General features: G+C 35.6%; 1 protein-coding gene across 1 annotated transcript in view; it reads left to right on the top strand.

Moving 5' to 3' along the window:
* The window catches only part of PDE10A (phosphodiesterase 10A), a 301470-nt gene that overhangs the window by 120510 nt on the left and 158818 nt on the right, over positions 1-22142 (top strand). The window lies entirely within an intron of this gene.

The raw sequence follows: 22142 nt of genomic DNA, 5'->3' as shown, positions 1-22142 counted from the left end.
TCTGTAGACATTTTATTCTGTTTAAAAAGATAAAATAAGTTGGAATGAGGGGCAACAAATAAGATCCTTGATTTAAAAAAACTTACAAAGAACTCTTGAAAATTTATTTAGACATGACCATATTGAAAAATGCAGAAGTCAATATTAGACTTGACTTTAATGATTGATATTAATGATTACACAAATGTTCTTTATATTTCAAAAATTTATGTATACTATTACATTTTGCAAAAAGAAGTCTTTAAACAATTTTTCTGTGTATACACAGAAAAGAACTCTTGACTTTACATTTGATGTCGTGTTCACACTCATGAACTTAGGATGCTGTTATATTTATGAAAAAAGAAATGTGGGCTCAAAAGAGATGTGAAGTGAAATAAATCCCCCCCCAAGTTGATTATGTATTAATATATTGGATTTGAGTATTGAAGTATAATTTTAATTTTAAATGAATTTATATTTGGCTAAATAGGGCATCTTATTTCCATGAATACTCTTTTTATAGTAGAAATTTATGTTATGTGTGATTTTAACTATATGAATAATTTTTATGTTAAAAACAATATCCTATTTTTCTGGGAATTTATTTAGTGTAATAAAATGCTATGAAGTTTAAAAATGCTGTTAATTTAAAAATGATCACTATTAAAATGTTATGCTGTTAGAACTGTGGTACTACTATGATGTTTAGAGCTGATTTTCCTCCAGTTTTCAGAGTTTCTATAATTTTCTTACATAGTTTTTAAATTAAAGAGATAAACCTTTTGGCATCAAAGCAAAGATTAGATTTTAAAGTACATAAAGGGGTGCCTGGGTGGCTCAGTTGGTCAAACATCTGACTCTTGATCTCAGCTTAAGTCTTGATCTCAGGGTCATGTGTTTGAGCCCCGTGTTGGGCTCCACGTACCCTCTTAAAATAAAAAGTACACGTGCATGAGTGTGTGTGCATGTGTGTGTGGTGTGTGTATTGAGAGGGAGGGGTAAGGGATAGGGAGAGAGAAATAATAAATATGCCAGAGAGATGTATTCTTTTCAAAACAACCATAACATTTAATATTAACAAAATTTGACATGGCATATCTCAGCTATTATAAACCTCAAACATTTGAAAACAATTTGAGATGTCTGACATTTTCAAAAGTATGACTGAGCTGTGCTTAAGGCACACCATATAAAGATGCAAATTTAAGCTTGGTATGTAATGATGGATAATAATGTAGTGCAAGAAGAAATGATATTTGTGAGATAGGAAATTGAGGATAGATCCTAGGAAATGAAAATCAGATTTTTTAAAGCAAATGAATAATGGGATGATTATTTACATTAGAAAATTATGTTTGCTTTTAAAATGGCCAGCTTTCATACTGTGTTTTCTTAATGATGACCTCATGGTGTTAGAAAAGCTAGTTTTTCTTGATTCACTTAGTATTTTATTGAGTACCTACTTGTCTAGTGCTTAGAGGCACAATGCTGAAGAGATCGAGAATGCATGGCATATTTTAGTTAAACTGTGGCAAGGTTTGCAATGCATCAATATTGTGTGACCCCAGAGCAGTAGTAATTTCCAAGGAAATTCACATATATTTGACCCTTTACATCTTATTATGAGTGAAGATACTAGGTAGTCGTGTTCTTTTGGCAGATTTGAACCTGTGCTAAGGGAAGCTAAAGGATTGCCGGCGGTCCCGCACCTAGTTCTCATTAGTTCCCAGACAGTAACTCTGTGAGCGACTTGGCATAGATGGAGCAGGAGGTGGGGGGGGTGGTTGTAGCTATGTTTGTATCCCTTACCAACAACATGTCTGATGCATGCTGGAATGGTTCTGTAAACATTTTTGAATGAATAAATAAATGAAGGAGGTTTAGATTGTCAACCTCCAGGTGAACCTCTGTTTGTTACTAAACTTGGTTGTCCTAGTGTGACTGATACCAGAGGCTCTTCTTATCTCCCCACTGCTCATTTAAGAGCTTCTTGAGGGAATGGATTATGTAATGCACATTTTAAAATCCTTCAGGGTACCTTATCTCTTCATTTATTCAGCAGACTCTGTGAAGCACTGCTGAGGTACTAGATGTGACGTTTTTTAGGCCCTTACATTCAAACAAATGAAAAAGCTAGTAGTAAGTTTTTACTTCCTTCCCGTTAGTCCAGTGGTGAGGTTGAGCATGGTCCAGGCTTGGAGTCTCTGAGCTAGAGTGGGCTGTGGAGGACCCCCATCGCAGTGGATCGCTCTGGTTTGTGTTGACAGAGCAGGGGTTTGGGAAAGGTGAATTGCCACCTATCTTCAGACATTTAAATTTCCAAAGTCTTTACTGTTACTGTTTTTGGTTTCATTTTATTGCTTTTATACCATTTACATTTTAAATACATAAAGTTATATCTGTGATTGTGAGGCAAATTGCCTCTTGAAGGTGGACCTCTGATCTTGAATTCCAAACAGTTGATTTTCAAGTGATGTTTGGAAGTTGGAGATAACATTTATTTCTCTTATAACCTAATGTTCTCATTTAGAGAATGTATAAATATTCCCTGAAAGTATTGAGGCCTGTACACAATGACAGCCATACTTCCATTTGGGAAAAACCTTAGGAAGAAAAAAATTATCTAGGTCATGAATTGTTTTACTAAGTTGTAAGTTTTATATGTTATGTTGATTTTTATGTAAGCTAGTTTTGACAGGCCCAGCTGGTACGCATCAAGCTCAGATTACTAAACTGTTGAACATCTATGCCAAGTATCAAGGTATAAACATAAAATTAATAAATAAACATTAGGAGATGATGAATCTTGTGATAACATTCTAAGATGGAATACAGTTTGATATCCATAATGCCATTTCAGTATTTCAGTTATGTTCAGAAAGAATCACGAATCACTTTGACTATCAGCAATGACCCCTTTGGCTTCTAATGTAACAAACTTAGTTGACCATGTTGGTGATATGAGAAGAAGGGTGCATGAAGAAGTGAGAACATTGGAAGTCAGTAAGACTATATTTGGTATCTTCTGGTATTAGAACAATATTTAAAATACATGGATTTTGTTTAAAATCCCCAAAATGTAACTGTGATATTTATTCTAAAGGGAAGCTGTTTGTTATTCAAGAGGGTGATTGATTGAACCCAAATCATTTAAGAGTAGCAATGTCATCTTTTGTATCTAATGATTTATATTATTATTGTGTTTATATGTGTAAAATATTGAATAGCAGACCATATCACTATCAGTTTACCTATAAATGCCAAATAATTAGTAATGAAAATATTGGTGCTGTCACTGCTTTAAATATTTTAAACACATACATGAATGGTTTCTTTTTTTACTCAAATAATGTAGTTATTATTATGCATTTTTTATGTCTCTATGGTTATAGAGATGGGACAATTTTCATTCAATTAAAATTACTAAATATTTCATAGAATTAGTAAGATTTAAATCATGCCCCCCACACCTACTATATGCAACCTGAAATGCAGATTAAATGGCATTTGTCTGCTTAGCATGTAACAGATGGTTTCTGTGCTTGAATTTATAATGTGGTGGGATTTTAAATAATGGGACATGAATTACTTTGCCAAACCATGCAGTGTTAGAAGGTTTTAGTAAGTAGGACACTAATAAATTATGTGTTAACTATTGGTATATGTCATGAATAAGGAAAAAAACCCACATTATTGAAATGGTTTACTTGGAACGTCATCTTGGGCACTTTCTTTTCCTTGAAATTTCTTTGTCTCAAATATGGAAATTACATTTTCACATAGAAATTTCATATCTCTTTCTCTCTCTCTTTTTTTTTGAATAGAAATAAAATGTATTGAAGGCCTTATTCAAATTATAAATAAACATAAGTTCATAATTTAACTAGAAGGGGAATAAAGTTTATTTGCAAAGAGTTACTTTCTGTATTCCATTAATTCTGTTAATTGTTCATATTATTACAAAGATGTATCTTTAATATAGTCTTCCTTGAGAGTGTTTGGGCTCTGTAGCAATCTAATCAAGTTGATTGGGATTTTGATAATTTTAAAGATTAATTCAGATGATCACAAATATTGTTAGTGATTGTGAAACTAATTCAAATAATTTCAATAGCTTTGTTACAAGCTTGGTTTTCTGAAGCAGTTTTTGTAGTATCTATAAAGTTCCTATCAGTGGTAGTTATTTAACGTACATTTAACGTCATTGCTACATTTCCTAAGTAAAAATTTTTTTATAAGTGATTCTAATGAATGAAAATGTTATGAGCTAACGGATTTTGGAAAATGCTTTGTTTTCATCAGTGTTTCTTTTTATACAAGTTGTATTTTCTAATTGTACATGTAGTAGAAAAAGATGTTTAATTCAAATTATTGCATCTCTTTAATAGAATTCCTTTTAGCATTTAAAATTTTGTTTCACTTAACCCAGATTTTAAAACTGAAATGCGAGCCTATGAGAGATGAATGGTATAACCATTTCTGGTTTTTTTTATCTACTCCTTAAAAGTTTGTGTAGGTTTAACAGTGATCCAGATTATTTGATTAAAGATTGAATAATAATTTCTAGAAACATCTAGTGTGTGGCCAACTTATAGCTAAAAATATAACCAGATACTACTCATTTCTCTACCTAGTCATTTGGTATGCTGATTAACAAATATTCCTTGAGTCCCTACTATGGGAAGATAATTGGAGAACAAGGAGTATAAACTTATTCCCTTGAAGGTCACTTTCTGATAGGAGAAGACAGATAAACAATCAAAGAATAAGAATAAGGTTATTTCAGGATTTGTTGCTGGTGTATTTGGAAACATCTACCATAACATCCAGCAAACAGGAATTTTTAATAGAATTAACTTTGCTTGAGATTTTAAGATTCATGTTGTTTTAGCCAGTTAGATAGAGTGTTATATGAAGCACAGGCGTCTGTCTACTTGCTGTATTCTGGGCTCCTTGTTAGTCAGAGGAGCCATCTTGTGGTTACTGCCCTTGGGGGATTTATAATCTTCTGATGTAGAAAGAAGGTAAGAACCTGTGAGAGTGGTGCAGTGTAGGTTTTCAAGACAATGCTGGGAGAGCTGAGGACATGAAAAGGTATGAATATTGAGAAAGCTTTTTACAGGAATTGGTTCTTCATCTAGGCCACTGATTCTCAAATTGTGACTCCAACATGGACATCACTTGGGCACTAGTTAGAAATGCCTTGGGGCTTTTCTCACTTAAGACCCCTGGAATCAGAAATTCCTGCAGTGGGGCCTACAGTTTGTGTTTTGATAAGCTCTCCCAAGTAATTCTTATGCAAACTCACGTTTGAGAACCACTGTTCTGGGTGGTGGGGGCCTGTAGAAGAGCAAATGCAGTGCTGATGTTGGCTGGGGGAGCAATAAAATCAAAAGCAGGGCTGCAGGGCTTGTTGTGATTTACTTCTGGGATAGCCTGGAGCGGGAAGGTTTGGCAATTTGATAGAAGGTTGGGTAATTGAAAGCAAGGGGCAAACGCAACAGGCCCATACAACAGTGGTTGGTTAAGATGAATATTTCAGTTACCCCCCTCCCCCCAACACACACCTTTTTTTAACTTTTCAGATTTTTTAAAGATTTTATTTATTCATGAGAGACACACCGAGAGAGAAAGGCATAGACACAGGTAAAGGGAGAAGTAGGCTCCTGCAGGGAGCCCAACGTGGGACTTGATCCCAGGTCTCCAGGATCATGCCCTGGGCTGAAGGTGGCACTAAACTGCTGAGCCACCTGGGCCGCCTACTTTTCAGAATTTTTTGTTTGCTTTTATTATACTGGCAATTTTGATATATTGCAGAATAGTTTTACTATGGATTTCACATCTTGAAAATATTTTTCTTATTTAAGAATGGGAGAAAGTAGTGTTAAAAATTTTGTCTTTCTACTCATTTTAACTGGTTATTCATGTTCTGCATTGACTGTAATAGGAAAAGTGGGTGAAAAAAACTAAATTTTGGAATCCCATCCAAAATAGGTGTTTTGATTGATAGCTTCATTAAAGTGTGGTGAGTTGCAGAACAGGATACATACCATCCTTTACAAGATAATAATCATATGTACTGTGTAGGCAAAGAGCTAGTAAAATATAAATCATTGTGGTTTTTGGATTAGGGGGAGTTATAGGTAAGTTTATATTTTTATATATGTTGCTTTTTAAATAAAAAAAATAGAGTAAACATTAAAAGAAACTTATGGAATTATTCTTGTATGGAGGGCTTTTCCCAGGTTTCAATAATTCTAATTTAGTTTAAAGTATTATCCTCTGCTTTTTTGGCTACTTTTCATTACAAGAGATAATATATATTCACTATCCCTTACTGGCTTTTTTTTGCAGTTTGCTTCTCCCCTCAAAATATGTTATCATTGGTCATTTAGATTGTTACATAGGAAGTTGGTGGTTGAAATGGGGTCCGGAAAAGTACACAGCTCAATTTCTGTCCCAGAATCATCATTTTAGGTTTAAAATCAATTCATTTTACTAAAATTTGCCAGGTATCTACTATGTGTTTAGCATTTGCTAAATATTGGACATGTATTCAGTTGTAATAGAACTTACTGTTTCTAAAGGAGGCAAAAAATAGTAAGGAGTTTTAGCACTTAACTCTCTTAGTGACTTTCAAATATGCTATACAGCAATGTCAACTATAGTCATCATGTTGTACATTATATCCTCAGTACTTATTTGTCTTATAGCTTGAAGTTTTTAACTTTTGACTAGCTTCACCCAGTCCCCCAACCCATGCTAAGGTTGAAAAATTTTCCTCTAAGATCAGGGACAAGACAAGGATGTCCACTCTTGCCACTCCTATTTGACATGTTACTGGAAGTCCTAGCCTGTGCAGTCAGGCAAGAGAAAGAAATAAAAGGCATTGGAATGGGAAACAAAGAAGTAAAATGTCTCTGTTTGCAGATGAAATGATTTTATATACAGAATCTAAAAACCTACACCAAAAACTTGTTAGGTCTTATCAATGAGTTCAGTATAGCTGCAGGATACAAAATTAACAAACAAAAATCAGTACTGTTTCTATACACAAATTATCTGAAAAAGAAACAAAGCAGTTCCATTTACAGTAGTATCAAAAATAATACAATTAGGTATACATTACGAAAATAATACTTAGGAATACATTAACTCAAGGAGGTAACTTGTCTCTAGTCTGAAAACTACAGGGCATTGATGAAAGAAATTAAAGAAAGCACTAGTAAATGGAGAAGTAGCCCATATTCACAGGTTGGAAGAATTAATATTGTTAAAGTGTAAATACTACCAAATGCCATGTAGAGATTCAGTGCAATTCCTATAAAGATTCCAATGGGATGTTTTCACAAAAGTAGAAAAAATGTCTTAAAATTTACATGGAACCACGAAAGACCGAGTAGCGAAAGCGATCCTGAGAAACAAGAACAAAGCAGGAAGAATCCATACTTTCTGATATCAGTATGTAATAATAAAGCAGTATGATATTGCCATAAGAATAAATAGGCCAAAGGAACAGAATCAAGAGCCTAGAAATAAATAAGCATACAAGGTCAACTGATAGTTGACAGGGGAGTCAGTTAGACTCTTCATTAGGTGATGCTGAGAAAATTGGACATTCACATGTAAAACAATGAAATTCGACCTCTATCTTTTAACATGATTCACAAAAATTAACTTAAAATGGGTCAAAGAAAAAAAATGGGTCAAAGATTTAAATGTAAGACCTGAAGCCATAAAACTTCTAGAAGAAAACATAGAAAAAAAAGCTCCTTGACATAGCTTTGGCAACAGTTTATTGCATGGGATACCTAAAGCACAGCAATGAAAGCAAACATAAATAAGTGGGATTACATTAAGCTAAAAAAGCTCTTGCACATCAAAAGAAAAAAATTCTACAGTGAAAAGACAACCTATGGAATGGGAAAACCATCTATCTGATGAGGGGTTAATATCCAAAATTCATGTAACCCAATAGCAAAACAAAACAAAACAAAAAAAAAATCAACACAAGAACATTAAAGAATAATCCAATTAAAAATGCACAAAGGTCCTAAGCAGACATTTTTCCAAAGAATATATAGGAATGGCAAACAGGTACATGAAAAGGTACTCAACATCACCAGTTAGGGAAATGAAAGTCAAAAGACGTAAAGGTATCAGCTCTTGCTTATTAGAATGGCTAGCATCAAAAAGATCAAGTGATAAAGATTCAACAAAATCTTTGGGATGCAACAAAAGAAATCTAAGGGAAGTTTATAGCAATACAGGCCTACTTTAAGAAGCAAGAAAAATCTCAAACTCCTAACCTCATGCCTAAAGGAGCTAGAAAAAGAACAAACACCCCCAAACCTGGTAGAAGGAAGGAAATAATAAAGATTAGAGAAGAAATAGACAAAATAAAAGCAAAACAAAACAAAAAAATAGAGCAGATCAATGAAACCAGGAGCTGGTTCTTTGAAAAGATCAATAATATTGATAAACCTTTATCCACTCCTCAAAGAAAAAAGAGGGCTCAAATACAAATAAAATCAGAAATGCAAGAAAGGTAACTGACACCACAGAAATACAAAGGATTATAGGAGGATATTATGAAAAATTCTATGCCAACAGATTGGACAACCTAGAAGAAATGGTTAAATTCCTAGAAACCTATAATCTTCCGAAATTGAATCAGGAAGAAACAGAAAATTTGAATAGACCAATTACCAGCAATGAAATTGAATCAGTAGTCAAAAAACTCCCAATGAACAAAAGTTCAGGACCAAATAGTAAATTCTATCAAACATGTAAAAAAAAGTAATACCTATTCTTCTCAAACTATTCCAAAAAATGGAAGAGGAGCAAAATCTCCCAAAATCATCCTAGGAGGACTGCATTATCTCGATATCAAAACTAGAAAAAGACTGCCACAAAAAAAGAATTAAAGGCCAGTATTTCTGATGAACACAGATGCCAAAAACCTCAGCAAAATACTAGCAAACTGAATCCAACAATACATTAAAAATGCCATTCACCACAATCAGTTGAGATTTATTCCCAGATGTATGGGTGGTTCAGTATTTGCAAATCAATCAATATTATAAATCACATCAATAAGTAAAAGGACAAAACCCATAAGAACATTTCAATAGATGCAGAAAAAGCATTTGACAAAGCACATTATCCATTCAGGATAAAAACCCCCAACAAAGTAGGTTTAGAGGGAACATGCCTCAACATAAGCAAGGCCACATATAAAAAAACCCACAGCTTGACTTCATAGTCAGTGGAGAGAAGCTGAGAGCTTTCCCTGTAATCAGGAACAAGACAAAGATGTTGACTCTCATCACTTTTATTCAGTGTAGTAGTGGAAGTCCTAGCCATAGCAATGAGACAACAAAAAGAAATAAAAGGCATCCAAATTGGTAAGGAAAAAGTAAAACTTTTACTATTTGCCAATGACATGAAAGACACCACCAAAAAACTACTGATAAAGGAATTCAGTAAAGTCACAGAATACAAAATCAATGTGCAGAAATCTGATGCATTTCTGTATACTACTAATAATGAAGCAACAGAAAAAGAGATTAAGAAAACAATCCTATTTACAGTTGCATCAAAAATAATAGGACAGCTAGGAATAAACCTAACTAAAGAGATGAAAGACGTGTACTCTGAAAACTATGAAACATTGATGAAAGAAATTGAAGATGACACACACAAAAAATGGAGAGACATTTTAACAGATAATGTTAAAAGTAAACTGCAGATTTAATGCAATCCCTACCAGAATACTAATAGCATTTTCCACAGAACTAGAACAAAAATATCTTAAAATTTATATGGAACCGAGGCACCTGGGTGGCTCAGCAGTTGAGTATCTGCCTTTGGCTCAGGTTGTGATCCCAGGGTCCTAGGATCAAGTCCCACATCAGGCTCTCCCTAGGAGCCTGCTTCTCCCTCTGCCTGTGTCTCTGCCTCTCTCTGTGTGTGTCTCTCATGAATAAATAAATAAAATCTTAAAAAAACATTATATGGAACCACAGAAACCCCCAAATTGACAAAATAATCTTGAAAAGAAAAAAAAATCAGATGTATCACAATTCCAGACTTCAAGTTATGTTACAAAGCTGTAGTAATCTAAACAATATGGTAGTGTCATAAAAATAGACACATAAATCAATAGAACAGAATAGAGCCCAGAAATGAACCCACAACTATATGGTCAATTAATCTTTGACAAGCAGGAAACAGTATCCAATGTGACAGTCTCTTCAGGAAACAGTGTTGGGAAAACTGGATCACTTTTTTTACACCATGCACAAAGAATAAACTCAAAAAAGATTAAAGACCTAAATGTGAGACCTGAAACCATAAAAATCCTAGAAGAGAACGTAGGCAATAAGCTCTGACATTGGCTATAGCAACATTTTTCTAGATATGTCTCCTGTGGCAAGGGAAATGAAGGAAAAATAAACCATTGACACTACATCAAAATAAAATGCCTCTGCATAGTAAAGGAAATAACCAACAAAACTGAGAGGCAACCAACTTCAGTGGGAGAAGATATTTGCAAATGGCATATCCAATAAAAGGTTAGCATTAAAATATATAAACAATATGGAACTGAACATTTCCAAAACAAATCCAATTTAAAAATGGGCAGTTGACATGAGCATTTTTTTCCAAAGAAGACATACAGATGGCTGACAGACACTTAAAAAGATGCTCAACATCACTGATCATCAGGGAAGTGAAAATCAAAACTACAACGAGGTATCCCCTCACACCTATCAGAATGGCTAAAATCAAAAACAAGAAACAAGTGTTGGCAAAGTTGTGGAGAAAGGGGAACCTGTGCATGCTGCTGGTGGGAATGCAAACTGGTGCAGCCACTGTGGAAAATAGTGTGGAGGGTCCTCAGGAAATTAAAAATAGAGCTACACTGTGATCCAGCCATCACATTGCTGAGAATATATCTGAGGGAGAGGACAATGTTATGTTAAAGAAATATCTGCACTTTTACCTTCACTGCAGCATTATTCACAACAGCCACGACCTGCCTACAACCTAAGTGTCTGCTAACGCATGACCAGATAAGGAAGATGTGGTAGGTGTGTGTGTACAGTAGAATATTGAGCCACAAAAAGGGAAGAAATCTTGCCACTTGTGGCAACATGGATGGCCTCTGAGAATGTTATGCTAAATGCAATAAGTCAGGCAGAACAAGGCAGATACTGTATGATCTCCATTTTATGTGGAACATGAAAACAACAATAACAACAACCCCAAAAACCCCAAACCTCACAACTAAGAGATCAAATTTGTGGTTACCGGAGAGGTGAGGTTGATGCGAGAAGGAATTGGAGGAAGGTGGTCAGAAGGCACAAACTTCCAGTTGTAATATAAATATATACTAGGGACATAATGTCCCACATCATGAATGTAGCTAACATTAAAGGAGGATACAGAGGAAAGTTGTTAAGACAGTAGATCCTAGAAGTTCTCATCACAAGAAAATATATACAATGTTTGTGTCTCCATGGATGATGGATGTCAACTTACTGTAGTAATCCTTTCCAGACATTGTCAAATTCTGCCGGACACCCTAAACTTACACAGCGTGGTATTTCAATTCTATTTTAATAAAATTGAAAAAAAAATAGGAAAAAGGTGCATTTAGGAAGGTTGTTTTTTAATGGGTTAATGTAGCAAGAAGACCTTGCATTGTTGGAGTCAGGAAAGGGTTCTGTGGGACAGTAGTATATGAGTAGAGTAGAGTGCGAGCATTGCACAGTGGGAGGGGAGCCCTGTGTAGCATCACAGAGGAAGTGGATGCAGGGGAGAGCAGAGACCAGTTGTGCAGGACCTTTGGGATTGTATGTAAGGGCTTTGGAGTTTATCTTAGGAGCAGTGTGAATTTAGGTAAACTTTTGAAGGAGATTTGGTAAGAGATGTTTTCAATGGATTTTCACAGTCTATAGTGTCTTGTTGAGTATGAAAAACATCAATGCAGTAAAATTTCAATCTCTGGCCCAGAACTCATCCATGCACTTGTTTATGGCTTGTCATTATTAGTATCAGTCACTTACTTACAGATATCTTAATGCATTTGCTCAACCTTTTGAAATTGAAGCAAAAAGTGTGTGTCACTATGTGAAACATAAACGAATAAAGTTTTGCTGGAAACTTTAGAGAACCCTTACAACTTTTACATATTCTACTGTTTTTGTTCATTTGTTGTCTTTTTTGTTTGTTTTTTTAAGTAGGCTCCCTGCCCAGATTAAGGAGAAGGGAAAGCCCTTATCTCCCTAATCTGTGTAAATCATGAACCATTATCAAGAATGACTCGTAAAGCACAGAACTTTGAGCAGAGACCCAGCAAAATCAGGATGGTTCCACACTTCCAAAACAATTGAAGAGGAAATGATAAAGGTGATGAAAGGAATGCTTTATCTTTGACTAATTATAAACACCAAAAGCTTACAATCAATAAGGAACCATTAATTCTAGGGATGTTTGAGAAATTGTTCTCAGGCTAAGGGTTTTAAAAGTCAAAGTCAAACTGATTGATCTAAGTCAAAGTTATATATGTATGAGAATTATTAGAGATAGCCTTAATATTTCTCAAAGCCTTAAAAAATATATATATATATATTTTTAAAGGTTTTATTTATTTATTTATGAGAGACATGGAGAGAGAGGCAGAGACATAGGCAGAGGGAGAAGCAGGCTCCATGCAGGCAGCCCGATGTAGGACTCGATCCCAGGACCCCGGGATCACGCCCTGAGCCAAAGGCAGATGCTCAACCGCTGAGCCACTCAGGCATCCCAATATATTTTAAGATTTTATTTATTTATTCATTCATGAGATATATATATAGAGAGAGGCAGAGACATCAGCAGAGGGAGAAGCAGGCTCCACATGGGGAGCCTGATGTGGGACTCCATCCTAGGACCCCAGTATCACAACCTGAGCCAAAGGCAGATACTCAACCATTGAGCCACCCAGGCGCCCCCAAATATTTCTTTAAATGTCAGTAGAAGCACTCAGATTTCAGTTTGGCCCATGGTTATCCTCATACTGTACTGCCTCAGCTTGTGCATCATTTTACAATGAGGCTAAGAAAATTAATTTGTAGAGAATTAGAATTTTATTCATCAACTATATGAAATTCTAACGTGTAAGATACTTAGAATATATTAAATTACTAGGGATTTCTAAGGTATATAAATTTAGCTCTTTTTTGTGTGTGATGATTTAAAGAGGAAGTTAGAAGTAAGTTTGATGCAAAATATTTTTAAATATTTTTTCACATTAAAAATACTTCTATTTTCCCCATACAAATTTTTAAATGTAACATGCAGCATATATTTAAATATTTTTGCTTTAAGAATTGCAAATCCATTACCTAGAACAGTATTCTGTTCTGTAGGATTCTTGCTCTAAATATTTATTGAATGAAGGGATACACTTAATTTTTATAAGGCCATGCAGAGCTTCAGTAAAACTGTAGATCATTAATAAAATTGAAGCATTATGAAATGAAATTAATTCCCAACTAGTAAACATTTATAGAAAGGATATTGAGTGAATGTAGCAAAACCTATAAGATTGCAGGAACTCCCCATACTTTTTATAAAAAGAAGTTTTAAAAAGTTATTTTTTTGCCATTTGGAAAAAAAAAAAACAAGAATTTAATAAGAAAGAGGAGGTAGAGGAGATATGCCTGTGATTAAAAAAAAAAAAAACTCTTTTAGCTTAAACAGTTTTAAGAAAACCCAACAGATCTCAGTAAAGAGTTATTAATTTGTGTAAAAGTTTAAATCTTCAAAATATAGCAAATCCATATGTATTTGCAAACTACTATTCTAAGTGCTTATATTACTTCAGGTAGTCCTTGTAACAGTGTTAAGAGAAAGATATGATTATCATCTCCATTTTATAGATGAGGAAACTGAAATGGGGCTGGTAGGTGTCAGAGCTGGGATATGAACACAGTGATTTGATCCTAGAGGCTGTACTCTTAACCATGATGCGGTTTTCCCTTTCTTAGGTCAACATGTGGCAGAATGGGAGCTTGACTTCACAGTCATGAGAGCAGCCCTGTACCTATGTGCTCTAGACGTTCCCTCTGAAAGGTCTGGTGTATTCCCTATTACCAGAGTCACACTCAGGGGCCTTATGCAAGGATGTGGAGACATTTGCCATGCAGATGATACCCTCAAGAGGTCATCCCCATGAGACAGTCCTGTAATCCTGAGTCTCCACTCTTGGTATCTGGCAACTGTTACCAAGGTGCAGGATAGCAAATAGGTGTAGTAAGGGATTGGCAGTGGATAGGGGAGAGAGATTCCTAAGAACTCTGAGGTTATATATCTGTGTTCAGTAGGAAGGAATGATGTCATCTTTGATTAGTTAGGTCATCTGTGGGGGAAATGGGAGATGGTGACAGTTTTACTCCTTTTTTGCCTCGTCTGGCCTAATATTAGCTCGAACGTAGGAAGGAAAAGTCTTTCCCTTAGTGCCTCCCAGAGACTTTATTTGAAATGTGTAGGTTAAACATTACACGAATGGCGCTCACACTCTTAATTTGGTTGTATGGGATGACTTTACGGAGCTTTTAGAATCAAGCAAATAGCTGCTTTGACTGGGTGAAGAACTGGCTGTGTATGTTGTCATACAACGTATTTACTCACAAGGCTCCTGACATCCCATCGCAGGCAGACAGTAGCAGATATGGAAAGTGGGAGGACAAGCATCCTTATGTACTCCACCTGCCTAATTTTCACCATCTGTCTGTCTGTCACCAGAAAAACAGAATTACCATGATTGGCTTAACAATTAAAATTCCGTTGACCAGGGTGGGAAAGTGACTCCCTCCCAGAGCACAGGGCTACCAGAAGAAAACATTTTACTAACTTGTGACACCTTTTGGTGAGGAAGAAAAATGGTTTATTGGTAAGACAACCAAGTCTGCCACTTGTTTCATGATCTCGTTTCAAGACAAAAATGTAAAGAGATACCTTCATCAGGTAATTTTGCAAATAAGCCAAGATATTAGTATTTTGATGCTTGCAAAACAGAGCCAATTTTCTTATGAAGTATTTCTATAATCATATTAAAAGTTTTTTTTTCATTTTGCAATAAAATGAAGACTTTGTATATGTTTAAAAGTATTTTTGTTTTAAACTGTCTGCAGGAAAAGAGCTTCCCATTGATTTAAGACATTTTCTTCACCAGTCAGTCACTTTTCAAACTGCTGATACATCTTAGTGGTTTTACATGTTAGATTGTTTCTGGATTTTAATATCTTTGTTGCAATACTTTTATCAGATGTTTTTTTTTTCCAAAAATAATTAACAGAGCAAATAAGTGAAATGGTAGATGTGGTCTGGTTGTGGCAGGGAGCTTTAGCAGAGGAGCAGTGATGGGGAGGGATAACCAATCCACCCAGTTTAAGGAGCAGACCCAGCTAAGATGTAAATGGGGTCTTTGCAAGAAACAAACAAACAAACAAAAAACCCTTCTAAAATCTATTCTCTGTATTGATGTCACAGTGGGTGCTTGCAAATGTAAAAACCTGCATTTGTCCTTACTGTTTTCCCATATTAATCCCATGACTGAAATCCTGCATTGGTGCAGAACTTTGGGCTAAAGTTCACAGTCCAATATAGAAGCTAACCTTTTCATGAGTATCCTTTCCATCTACATTTATTTTTCTCCACACATACCCTTTACCTAATCTACACAGAATACCAACACAGGATTTTGTTTTATGCTCCCATACTAGCACAACTAATATTGATTCTCTTCTCCCCCCTCTTTTGTTTTGATGATCCCTACTTGTCCTGAAAATTCAATTTATGCATCTCAGGAGACAGTCAACAGAGTGAAAAGGCAACCCATGAAAAAAGAAAGTATCTAAAGCTTGCATCTGGTAATAATATCTAAAAAATCATATTACTTAACAACAAAACACCCAGATTTTAAAACGAACAAAGGACTTGAATAGATGTTTCTTCAAGGAAGTTATACAGATTGCCAGGTTAGTACATGAAAAGACGTTCAACATCACTAATCATTAGGGAAATGCAAATCAAAACCACAGTGAGAAACCACCTCACACCTATTAGGATGGCCACAAAAAATGAGCAAAACTCAGAAAGTAACAAGTGTTGGCAAGGCTGTAGAGCAATTGGAACCCTTATGCACTGCTGGTAGGAATGCAAAATGGAGCAGTTGCTATGAAAACAGTGTGGTGGTTTCTCAGGAAATTAAAAATAATATTACCATATGATTCAGCAGTTCACATCTTGGGTATATACCCAAAAGAATTGAATGCAGGGACTAGAAGAGGTATTTATGCATCTGTGTGCATAGTCACATTATTTGCAATGGCCAAATGGTGTAAGTGACCCAAGTGTCCACTGATGAATGAATGTGTGCCAGATGTGGTATACAGTGTAATATTATTCAGCCTTAAAGAGGAAGAAAATTCTGACACATGCTACAACATGGATGAACCTCGAGGAAATTATGCTACATGAAATAAACCAGTTACAAAAGGACAGATAATGTATTTTTCCCCTTATATGAGGTGTCTAGAGTAGTCAGATTGTTTTTTAAGATTTATTTATTTATTTGTTGTTGTTTGTTTGTTGTTTATTCATGAGAGACACAGAGAGAGAGAGAGAGAGAGAGAGGCAGAGGGAGAAGCAGGCTCCATGCAGTGAGCCTGACATGGGACTCAATGCCGGGTCTCCAGGATCAAGCCCTGGACTGAAGGCAGTGCTAAATCACTGAGCCACCGGGGCTGCCCAAGTAGTCAGATTTTTAAGAAACAAGTAAAACGGCCAGTGCCAGGGGCTGGGTGGGTGGGGTAGTGATAGGAGTTAGTGTTTAATGGGTACAGACTTGCAGGTTTGCAATATAAAAAAAAAAGCCTTGGAGATTGCACAATAATGTGAAATATTAAATATCCACTTAAAAGTGGATAAAATGGTAATTTTATGTTATGTATATTTTATGCAATTTTTAAAAATTTTAAATTAAAAAATTAATTCAAGTATCATATCTTGAGATGCCTGGGTGGCTCAGTGATTGAGCATCTGCCTTCGGCTCAGGGCGCAATCTCAGGATCTGGGATGGAGACCCACGTCGGGCTCCTTGCAGGGAGCCTGCTTCTTCCTCTGCCTGTGTCTCTGCTCTCTCTCTCTCTCTCTCTCTCTCTCTCTCTCTCTCTTTCTCTGTCTCTCATGAATAAATAAAATCTTTAAAAAAAAAGTATCATGTCTTCCTGGGAGTCTTCAGAAGATATTCCCAGATTGACTTAGATGTGCCCATCTGCTGCCCACAGCATCTCTGGCTTGCTTTTATATCTTCTGTGAGACCATACATAGGGAGTAGACCTGTGTTTTGTGAGGCTGGAGAGAGGGACCTTTTAAAATTTGGCATGAAAGTGAATATTTCTTTAGACCAAAGGAAGGAATATCATCAATTAAGAATTCAGAAAATTCACAAACATCACAAATCCAGAAAATTGATATAATGCTATATATTTATTCCCTCAAACATCCCTATAGTACTTTTTTTTGCTACACACTCTTGGATCTCTCTATGATGGTTTCATAAATTCATCTTACATAGAGAAGACAGAAATATAATTCAGTCTTCTGAGAGCATGATAGAAATTAAAATTTTTTTGTTAATTTAGAAAATTTTCTTTTAGCTTTATGACTCATTATTGATAATGCCATGTCAGTATTTTTAGAATTGTTGTCAAATTTGGGAAAATCTGCCTCAAACTTTTTTTCACATGTAAACTATAATATTTTAGAGCTTTTCTTGTTTTTGTTTGGACTTTTTTTTTTAGATTGACAACACATGTTAACCAGTTTGTCATTGGTATCTAGCATCCCTATGCTAGTTAGGTGGCACACCACATGTTAGGGGTATTCCTGGAAGGATAATATTTGAACCATCATGGAAGTGACCAGGAAGCTCCTAAGTATATCCCACTAAATCCAAATTAAATATGCCCCCAAGTCAATTTCCCTTTAACTGGATCCTGAAAATGCTACACCTGTCCGCTGCCTCTCAACATGCCCCGGATGTGACAGAGAGGTCAGGTTAAAAAGACAGTAGTGTTTACCAACTGTGGTGAAAATGCCTGACTTTTGCAAATTTTATAAACAACCACACAAACGCAGTGCTGTGTCGTAGAGCCTGAGAGGTTTTGAAGTGCACTAGTTTTCCTCTGGGGCTCTCCTCCTGATGATGACTCTGCTGAGCCTCTTGTCCAGTTGACTGTGATCAGCTGGGTCCTGGGTGCAGGGCTAATCCCTAGCCCACTCAGTGAAGGTCTACTGAATAAATGAATCCAGTGACCGACTGCTAACCTAGATGAAGGACCATACACGTGTCTTCCGCTGTGAGCCTGGGACTGAGGCTGAGCCCAGAGAATAGGGGTTCTCAGTCCCTGAGCTCTAACACTTTGCTAGGTGCTCTTGGTTCCAGGGCGGCGTATGAAGTAGTGGGTTGAGTCACCTGCTGCTGCTAATCTCACTTGCCGGCGCCAATCCGAAGAAGCGTTCTCTGATGTCGACAATACTGTGATTCTAGATGACTGAATTGGGGGTCTTTGAAAAGTAAAGGAGGCATATTGATCATGTGACTTACACCTTGGAAATTATAAAAAAAAAAGTCAGATTGCATTAACAGTCTATTGAGATTTTTTGATAGAATGTGCTTCGACCTGAGTTTGTTCACCTCCTATGAGAGATAAAAAAAGTTATATTTGCAGAAGGAGGTAGTTTCCTCTTCAGAAAGAACTTGACAGAAGTTTTCATTCGGCACTGATTTGGGCTCAGGAGAAGCTCAGGTTTTCGTTTTGAACGGATTTATAGAACTGCAAAAGCAGCACAGTGCTCACGTGGTTTAATTACAAGACTTGGGTGAAGCAGAGATAGGGGAGGACCACTGAGATCCTGTCAGCTTTTTTGGCTTTGTGAAATAGGCTTACAGACTTTTCCAGGACCATGAAATACTACAGAGCCCCAAATCAAAGAAATAAATGAAAAACCATTTTGAAAAAGGTTTCCGTAAGATGGTACTTAGATACTTTTTCCCTAACCCAGTCAGCCAGTGGTAAGAGTATTAAAAGGAAAAAAGGGAAAAAGCCGTGTCACAGAATTTTTCTACCCCCAATGTTAAGGAAAGTAATATTTTTAACAACAGTGATAGCTGCAACATAAGCACCTCAGGAGTTCTTAGAAATCCGTCAGTTTCACAGGTTATATGAAAGCTGAGGGCAGAGTTCTTCTTTCCCTGTTTTCCATTCAACTCTTCTCACATCCAGGAATACCTTTAACATGAAACCAAACATGATTTCTGTGAAGCAGGTAGACAGCAGTTGAGTTGAGCAGCAGGAAGCAGAGGCTGGTGACACCAGATGGGTCAAGGCTGGACGAGGCTGGGCCCTGTCCCTCCGCCCTGAGGTCTCAACTCCCCTGAGGTGTCTCAGGTATTAGCCTTCATGAAGGAGAGGTTCTCACATTTGTTTGTGTAAAGAGAATGATGTCTTTAGTGTTAGAATTTCCATAGCTCCTTTCCAGTTTCAAATTGCTTGAATTTATTTTACATCTTGTTTTAATGATGTCTGAATTTTATTTTACTAATTTAAAATAGTTTTCTTGATATCCTCTTGAGTTTTACTAGAGCTTGAAACATAGTAAGTACACCTTAAAATATTACTTTATTTCAGAAAAAAAATTTTCTTTATCATTTTAATTAGTGTGAATAAACATTTTACTCACTTCGATAGTTACAAGTACTTCCCAGGCAGAGCTGTGGGTAGTAATAATTTCCAACAGATGCCATAACCAGTACTAGAGAACTCATTTATCCAAAATTTAGAGCTCATGAATCGATTTATTTTTCCTTATGAGTAGTCAGTACTGTGTCTTATGTTCTGGCTTTCATTATTACATGTTGAATGCTTTCACTGAAGCCGAGGATCCAGTTTCATCTGTCGAATGAAGAAATTCTTGCTTCCTATTCTAGTTCTTAAATGACACTGATACCAATGTGAAAATGTTATATCCTGTAAATTTCCACATAACCGAGTGAACTTAGAGCTTCATGATAAATGGCAGAGATTTACTAAATACTGTCTCTAATTTTTAATTTTATTCCAATAGGGAAAGATTTTTCTTCATTTGACTGGGCCGCTCTTAATTTGTGTCCTGTATTTACTCATTAATTTGCTCTCCTTTCATAACTTGTGGATGTGAGTAAAGCTGTAAAGCTATTATTTTTAGAAGACAGTGATTGCCAGCAACATCAAAGCATTCAGCAAACATGTTTCATACAGGCTTTGGAATCAGACAACTCTGAGTTTCGGTTGGGGTCTATCACTTAATATTTAGGTGGCTGACCTCAGTTAATTTCTATACTTAAGCTTTACCAAGTCTGTTTCATCATCTCTGAAATGAGATTAAAGACATTTTAACTATGTATGGTGACAGATATTAACTGGACTTGTTAATGGTGATCATTATGCAATATATACAAATATTGAACCATTATATTGTACATCTGAAGTTAATATAATGTATGCCAATTATATCTTAGTAAACAGAAATTAAAAAAAAAAAAAACTAAATGAGGTAAAACTTACTTCCCAGAGCTAATATAGAGAACAGCACCCAATACACACTAATTATTCACGAGATGATACCTGTATATATCCCTGCATTTTTTAGAAAAATTAACTTTTTACTTTTCTGATGTATAGTTCCATGAATTGTAAAATGTGTAGATTCATGTAACCACTGCCATACTCAGGATGCAGAAGCATCCCATCACCATGAAAAACTTCCTTGTGTTATCCCCTCCTAATCATACCCTCTGTGGAGGCAACCCCTGGCAACAACTGCTCTATTCACCATCTCTGTAGTTGCATCTTTTTTAAAATGTCATTTTAATGGAGGCACACAGTGTTTTCTGCCACTCAGCATACTGCCTTGAGACTTTTCCACCTCGTTGCACAGATCACTTGTTTGGTGCTTGTTATTGCTGATAATGTTATATTGTGTAGAAGTACCACAGTTTGCTTATTCATTCATCTGCTAAAGCACATTTAATTATTTCCAGTTTGGGGGAATTGTAATTTTAATGCTAAAAAAATAAATAATTCCTTAGAATGAGAGATTTCATGGGAAATACTGGGTCATTATTGCTTTTACTGGAGTGTTTTTATGTGTTGACTAATGTTTTTATCTCCTTGATGAGATTTGAAACTCATCTCTTTAATAGGGATCTGTGAGTGTTCTGAGTCCATTTAAGACTTATCATAAGATGAGTTTAAATATGTGAAGAATGTCATCTATTTCATACTTATCCTACTTAGCTTAAATTTCATAGAGAGAGATATTCTTTACTAGTTTCCAAATTAGAAGGAGGACTCATTTGATAGCAGAGCTCTCCCTGCATTGACCAAGCTTCTAATATGTTATGCAATGTTTGATAGAATGGATGTATATTAGATACTAATTTGACGAATAAAAGATTGAATGAGTGAATGTGTAATTCAGAAGTACTCTAATGTCTATAATGAGGTTAATCTTGACTAATGGTAAAATAGAGATAGAAGGCTGTTAGATCATTATGTTAAAACTGTAGGGTCTTTTTATATTAATTGGAAACTGGAGACTTTAGAGTAATTTATATATTGCTTAACACAGAAAGTGAGTCGTTTGTACCGATGGTATGCTGACTAAGGGTAGCTCTAATTTTATTGTATTATGGCCTTGTTGCTGTTGAACATGGCAAAGGGAATAATTCTGTATGTAATTCAAAGTGAATATGATACTTACGGTTAAATTTTTTTTCGATTTTTAGAGTTTTTCCTTAATGATTTTATTTTGGTAAATGATAGAAAAGAAGCAAGCATATGACCTATTTCAAAGCCCCAGAAGCTCTCATATTAACCTCATTCTTGAAAGATGAAAAATTACTTTGGAGACAAAAGTTGCTTATAATTTGTCCTTGCATTCTTAAAATATGAAGTGGTGTTAGCCTGCTAAGTGATTTTACATTGTCATCAGAAACACTGTTTTATGTATGATGGTAGGAGAATGTTCTTTGATCTAGGTCAATAAAAATAGGATAGAAA

This window comes from Nyctereutes procyonoides, unplaced genomic scaffold (genome assembly GCF_905146905.1).
Source record: "Nyctereutes procyonoides isolate TBG_1078 unplaced genomic scaffold, NYPRO_anot_genome, whole genome shotgun sequence".
NCBI lineage: Eukaryota > Metazoa > Chordata > Mammalia > Carnivora > Canidae > Nyctereutes > Nyctereutes procyonoides.
Note: the sequence above shows the minus strand (reverse complement) of the source record. Positions and strands in the feature narration are given on the sequence as shown.